Source organism: Nelumbo nucifera, chromosome 1, assembly GCF_055504915.1.
Source record: "Nelumbo nucifera cultivar China Antique chromosome 1, China Antique-T2T, whole genome shotgun sequence".
NCBI classification, from domain to species: Eukaryota; Viridiplantae; Streptophyta; class Magnoliopsida; order Proteales; family Nelumbonaceae; genus Nelumbo; species Nelumbo nucifera.
In genome coordinates this window covers 173,862,811-173,868,734 of record NC_142649.1, presented here as the reverse complement: position 1 = coordinate 173,868,734, position 5,924 = coordinate 173,862,811, and the positions used below count along the sequence as shown (strand labels likewise).

Below are 5,924 nucleotides of genomic sequence, written 5' to 3'. Positions count from 1 at the left end.
AACACTGTCTAATGGCAAAGACTACAGCACACAGAGCAGAAATCACTTTACACTTGCCACATTTACCAAAAAGAAAGGAACCTGCTGAGTTTCTGAACAAAAAACCAAACCCACTAGAAGAAGAGTTAAAATTTCCATCTTAGCTATGAAGCAGAACTGACTACAAACATGTGAACAAAGAACCAACTAGTCCAAGTGTTTTACATTAACAGGGTAAGTTCAATAACAGTAACCAGTTTTTTGCAGAAGTCATATTATTTTTGTAATGTTGTTGTTATGGTTGCTTTTTTTTTTTACTAAAGGTAAGGTAAAATTTTATTAAATCGGAGATAATAATACAAGAGAGTCCCCCCAAAAATATCTTTTGGGTTGAGACAGCATGGATTTCAAGCCATTACAAATTCCAGAAATCCCCAGAACCCATCCTAGCCCCCAATTGGGTGGTCAAAAACCCCTTGATAGCCGAGACCCAAGACAGGAGTTTTCCAAAGACAAAAGCAATAAGATCTTCTGAATCTTTGAAAGTGTTACAGAAAACCCTTTTGTTTCTCTCTGTCCATATAGAGCTAATAACAGCAGCCGGAATGGTCTCCCAGATGCTTCCTGCAAGCTTTGACAGTCCCTGCAGCTCCTTCACAGTGCTTGGTATGACCCAGCTAATATACAGTACTGAAAGAAAGTGATTCCAGATTTTTGTTGAGACAGAGCAATGGGTGAACAGATGGCTGCTGTCTTCCTGATTTTGACCACATAGCATACAAACTAATCCCTCGATCTGCATACCTCTTTTTAACAAATGTGTTTTAGTTAAACATCTGTCTAACCTAAAGAATTCCAAACTTTAGCAGCTGGGAAATCCGCTGGACTGAGGTTAGACAAATGTCTAACAAAAGATCTCACAGAAAATTGGCCATCTGAACTCCAACTCCATACCCAGCTATCTTCCACAAGTCGATCTAGGGGCTGAAACTGAAGGGAAATCAGCTCCAGAAGTTCAGTGAAGCTTTCAATCTCCCAATCTTGAAAATTCCTTCTGAAGGAAGGGCACCAGATCACAGAGCCTTCATTAATTTCATAACACTCCCAGATAAACGCATCCTGGGGTTCTGCAATCTGGAAAAGCTGTGGGAATTGATCTGAGAGAGTGGATTGCCCACACCAAGGATCCTTCCAAAGAAGCAATCTATCCCCTTTCCCCAGCTTGAGTCTCAATCTCTGCTAAAGACAGGAAGAATGTCCATGATTTTTTTTTCCAAATTGAACAACCAAGAGAATTGAAAGAAGTGCTAGTAATCCAATCCCCACTATCATAAACGAAGTAAAATTGACAAAACAACCATAATCAAAAGATGCACATAAACACCTGGAAGAATTCCCATAGGGGGCAGAAAACAATGAAACGCATTTTAACCACTTTTATCCTAGTATCAGTTCGATCATGGTTTAATAGGCTCATCATCATCTTCAATGTCCCAACTTAAATCTTCCTCTTCATCTGCAGCACTAAACCGCTTAAGTATATCAGTTCTATTGGGGCTCCCACCTACAGTTACTTTTTTCTCAAAATTACTGCCAAGATCTTCAATCTCATCCCATCCAATGTCCTCCTCCTCGGGCATCAATGGCTGGCTTGAGACAACCGAAAAGTCACTGTCTTTGCAAGATTCACCATGGTCGGCCTTCCCTTCACTGATCTTCTCATCAGATTTGGCAACCGATTCATCACTATGAAATCGAGTCATGTCTGCCTTTCCTTCCAACAAGACTATCTCAGAAGACGCATTATCACTAACAGATTCCACAATTTGGCTTCTCTCACCAACCTCTCTGTCAGTTCTCTTCTCTTCCATCTCAGAAACAACCTCAGAACTTCCGACCTGTGATTCCTCGACAGGTTTCTCTGGTGCTTTATTCTCCGTGGTACCAGTCTTCAAATTCGATGCACTGGTTTCTTCGCCATCGTCATCATCCACGTCCCAACTCAAACCTTCCCTCCTCTTCACCAGAAATTACTCTCCTTACAAGATTAGCTCTAGCATCTTCCACTTGCTTAAGCTTGTAAACCCTGTAAAAATAGCGACTCCAAAATGTCTCATGATCAACAACATTGGGAACAAGCTTCGCATAAATTCCCTCCATAACCCCATTGTCACTGCATAATTTTTCAATTTCTTCGGCCATCTCTTCAATTAAAAACCCAGATTTCCACTTATTGAAGTCGTCCAAATCATCGGGTTCCTCCGAGTAAGTATTCAAATTGATCTGAATTGCACGAGCCTGCGCTTCGAATCTACCATACCGCCTTGAACTCAAGGCCTGATTATTTAAATGTTGACTGTCAGAAGAGTCGCTTTCAGATTCAGCAGCGAGAAGTGAATCCTTACCGTGGGAAATGATCTCTGCTGTCCCGCGCCACACGGTGCTTCCGAATACATCAATGGCTTGCCCAACTGACTCGAACGATTCCTGTGCAGCCGACGCTCCGGCCTCGATCGACGCCGGAAGCTCCTTTACGGCGCGACTGGTAGCTTCACGGATCGCCTCTGTCTCCTTCTTAAGGCCAGAACTGAATTCTTCTAAATCACGACGGTACGTTTGGAGAACTGATTCAGATTTTGTTGCGAAAGTTTTAATGAAGCCACCGAAACTCCAACCAGAACCTACTGAAGAATCAGTATTAGGATTAGGATTTGAATCGTGTTCCTCTAGTAGAGCTTCGTGATCTGAATCCCCTTCTGCTTCTGCCTCCGGTTCTCTTTTAGGGGACCCCGACACCGACGATTGGTTCTTGTTATCCGAGGGTTCTGGTTCTGGATCGTCTGAGAATACGGTTTTGAAGAAATCCATGTATAAACTATAAAGAATAATGAGAATGAGTAGACGAAAAATTAGGGTTTGGGTTTCAGTGAAAAAAAATAAATCTGTTTTTTAATGAGGTATGATCTGCTGGTGTCTGCGATTTAGCGCAGAAACGAAGAACGCGCAATAGGGTAATGGACGAATTCGAAAGGAAAAACGTCAGTTGAAGTTCACGAGTCATGGCGACGGAATTCCTGCTTCGGGAGTAAACACTGCACACAGTCTCTGAAAGCATGAGAAATCCTGCCGCATGTTGTGAAGTGGAAAGTGGAAACATCTCTCCCCGGGAAGATATTTCCAATGTACGGCTAGATGTTATATGAGCAGAGTATTTTGCTTGTAGGAGATCCGGAACCACATGGGCCCTTGGAGGAGCTTACAAGAGCTTACAAAAAGCTGCGGGATGGGCCGGCTTTTTGGTCAACCTACATCCAGTAGCATGTACTGGGCTCCAATACATGGGCTCGAGGTCAAGTTTTTCTTCCTTTATCCCAACATAGCTAATGTTGGGATATTCCCCATTAATACCTTCAGCGATAATTTAGTATCCGAACATTCAAAATGTGTTAATTTAGTACTTATTGTTAACAAGTCGTTAAGTAGCAGTTGAAAAGATACAAATGTCTTTTGAATAAATTGTTAAGTATCAGTTGAAAAGACATAAATGCTCTTTGAATAAGTCGTTAAGTAGCAGTTGAAAAGACATAAATGCCCTTTGAACAAGTCGTTAAGTAGCAGTTGAAAAGACACAAATGTCCTTTGAGTGTCATTCAAATATTGATAAAAAATTGAAGTCTCAAATCTTTTTCTCTTGTATTCAAGAAAGTTAGGGTCACGTCTCAATAGGCATTATGGTGACTCTAACTTTCTTGAATAGGAGAGGCAAAGATTTGTTATTGTTAATTTTTTGTCAAAATTTGGATGATCGATAAAGAAAATCAGATGACACTCAAAGAAAATTTGTGTATTTTCAAATACCACTTAACAACTAATTAACAACACGTACTAGATTGGCACATTTTGAAAGTTAGAGTATTGAATTGTCACATTTTAAAGTTCAAGGACCAAAGTGACACTAGGCCCAAAATACAGAGTACTAATCAGAAATTTTCCCTTAGTTTCAATTTCGAAGGAGTATAAATGCAAATTTGTAGTGTAAAACCTTGTACTTTGTATTATTTTGTATGTATTTGCACCCTAAAAATTTGCATTTGTACTCCTTCCAAACCGAGTCTTAATTTTTTTCAATCCAGGCCTAACCCGAGAGCTTTCTATAATTTGCTTTTCTGATTTTTGGGGTCATGAAATGCCCTGCCTTGTATAACATTCTTCAGAACTACCAAAAAAAAAGCCTAGCCTAAACTGAAAATCGACCTAGTTGGTTAATTAAGCTCAATGGGTCAATAGGGGTGTTGAGTTAGGCCAGATTAGGTCAGGTTGAGCCGTTGAGGTTAACCCTAACCCAACTCAAATCATAAAAACCCTACCGGACCTACCTTACATCCAATCAAAATCTTTTAGAATATTTCAGATTTTTTTTGGTAAACAAGCATTGAAATAAATAAAGCTGAACCAATACAAAAAGATAATGAATGACCATCCTAAACCAACACATAATTAGGGGTGCAATTTGGTTGGGTGGGTCGGGTTAAAGGTCAACCCATTGCCCAGTCTTAAAGGTACAGCCAAAGATTAGCATAACCCAAGATTAAGCCCAAGTTTATCAACCCAGGCCCAACTCAAACATAAAACCTAACACAATTAGAGTTGGGCTCTTGCTCATGCCATGTTAAGTTTGATTGAGTTGGTCGGATTTGAAAGAATTATGCTTACATTTTTATATAGTCATCTTTTATTGGGCTTTATGGCCCAATTTAAGAGTAAAATTAATTGAAAATATGTAAAATTTTTCATTTATAAATGTATATATACATAATTAATATAGAGTAAATTTCTTAAAGTACCCTTATGGTTTAGCTAATTGACTAACTCACCCTTGTCTGGTAACCCCAACTTTATTGAATAGAAGAGGAAAGGATTTGGGACTGTTAATTTTTTGTCAATGTTTGGATGATTGAAAAAGAAAATTAGATGACACTCAAAGGGCATTTGTGTTTTTTTTCAAATCCCACTAAACGACCGGTTAATAACTAGTTAATGACAGGTACTGGATTATCACATTTTGAAAGTTCAAGTACTGAATTGTCACATTTTAAAGTTCAAAGACCAAAATGACACTATGCCCAAAGTAAAGGTACTAATCGGGAATTTTCCCTAAAAGCTATAAGCAATTGATATTTCCATTCAATAATAATACAAAAAAATCCTATTATCGATGAAGATATAAACAAAAAAAAAATCCTATCATGTAGCATTACTACATGATAACTTGGCATAGGTGCAATGCTCATAAGAACTAAGATGGTCTACTAATCATTAACGGCGACAACAGAGAATGCGCAGGGGAAGCACGGCCGAAGGAACTCGAAGAAAGCCCAGTCTCATAACTGAAAAGAGTCCAAGCCATTGAACCTAGAAGTAATAACGTGTGGGTATACTTATTGCTGACGGCGACACCAGAGAATGCATAGGGAAACACGGCCGAAGGAACTCGAAGAAAGCCCAGTCTCATAACCGAAAGGAGTCCAAGCCATTAAACCTAGAAGTAACAGTGTGTGGGTATACTTATAGCTGACGGCGACATCAGAGAATGCGTAGGAAAGCACAGCCAAAGGAACTTGGAGAAACTCCAGTCTTATAACCGAAAGGAGTCTAAGCCATTGAACCTAGAAGTAATAATGTGTGGGTATATTTATCGCTGACGGTGACAATAGAGAATGCGCATAGAAAGCACAACCAAAGGAACTCAGAGAAACTCAGTCTCGTAACCAAAAGGAGTCCAAGCCATTGAGCCCATAGGTAATAATGGGTGGAATTTGGGTCTGTTTGTTTGCTCTGAAGTCTAACATCTGATGGTGTAATAATTATATTAAGATTTATATTGGTATTTGTGAACTTTTATTTCTTCTGAACTCTCAATGCAAAAGATGTTGTTCTAATAGGTG

The 5,924-nt window shown here is 39.4% G+C and overlaps 1 pseudogene across 1 annotated transcript; it reads right to left on the bottom strand.

Moving 5' to 3' along the window:
* Positions 1–284: 284 nt before the first annotated feature.
* LOC104596381 (uncharacterized) lies at positions 285–3,176 on the bottom strand (annotated as a pseudogene). The gene is made up of 2 exons (XR_016080670.1): positions 1,364–3,176; positions 285–1,215 (listed from the first exon to the last, which is right to left on the bottom strand). The product of XR_016080670.1 is annotated as an uncharacterized LOC104596381 (transcript).
* Between the last annotated feature and the right edge of the window lie 2,748 nt (positions 3,177–5,924).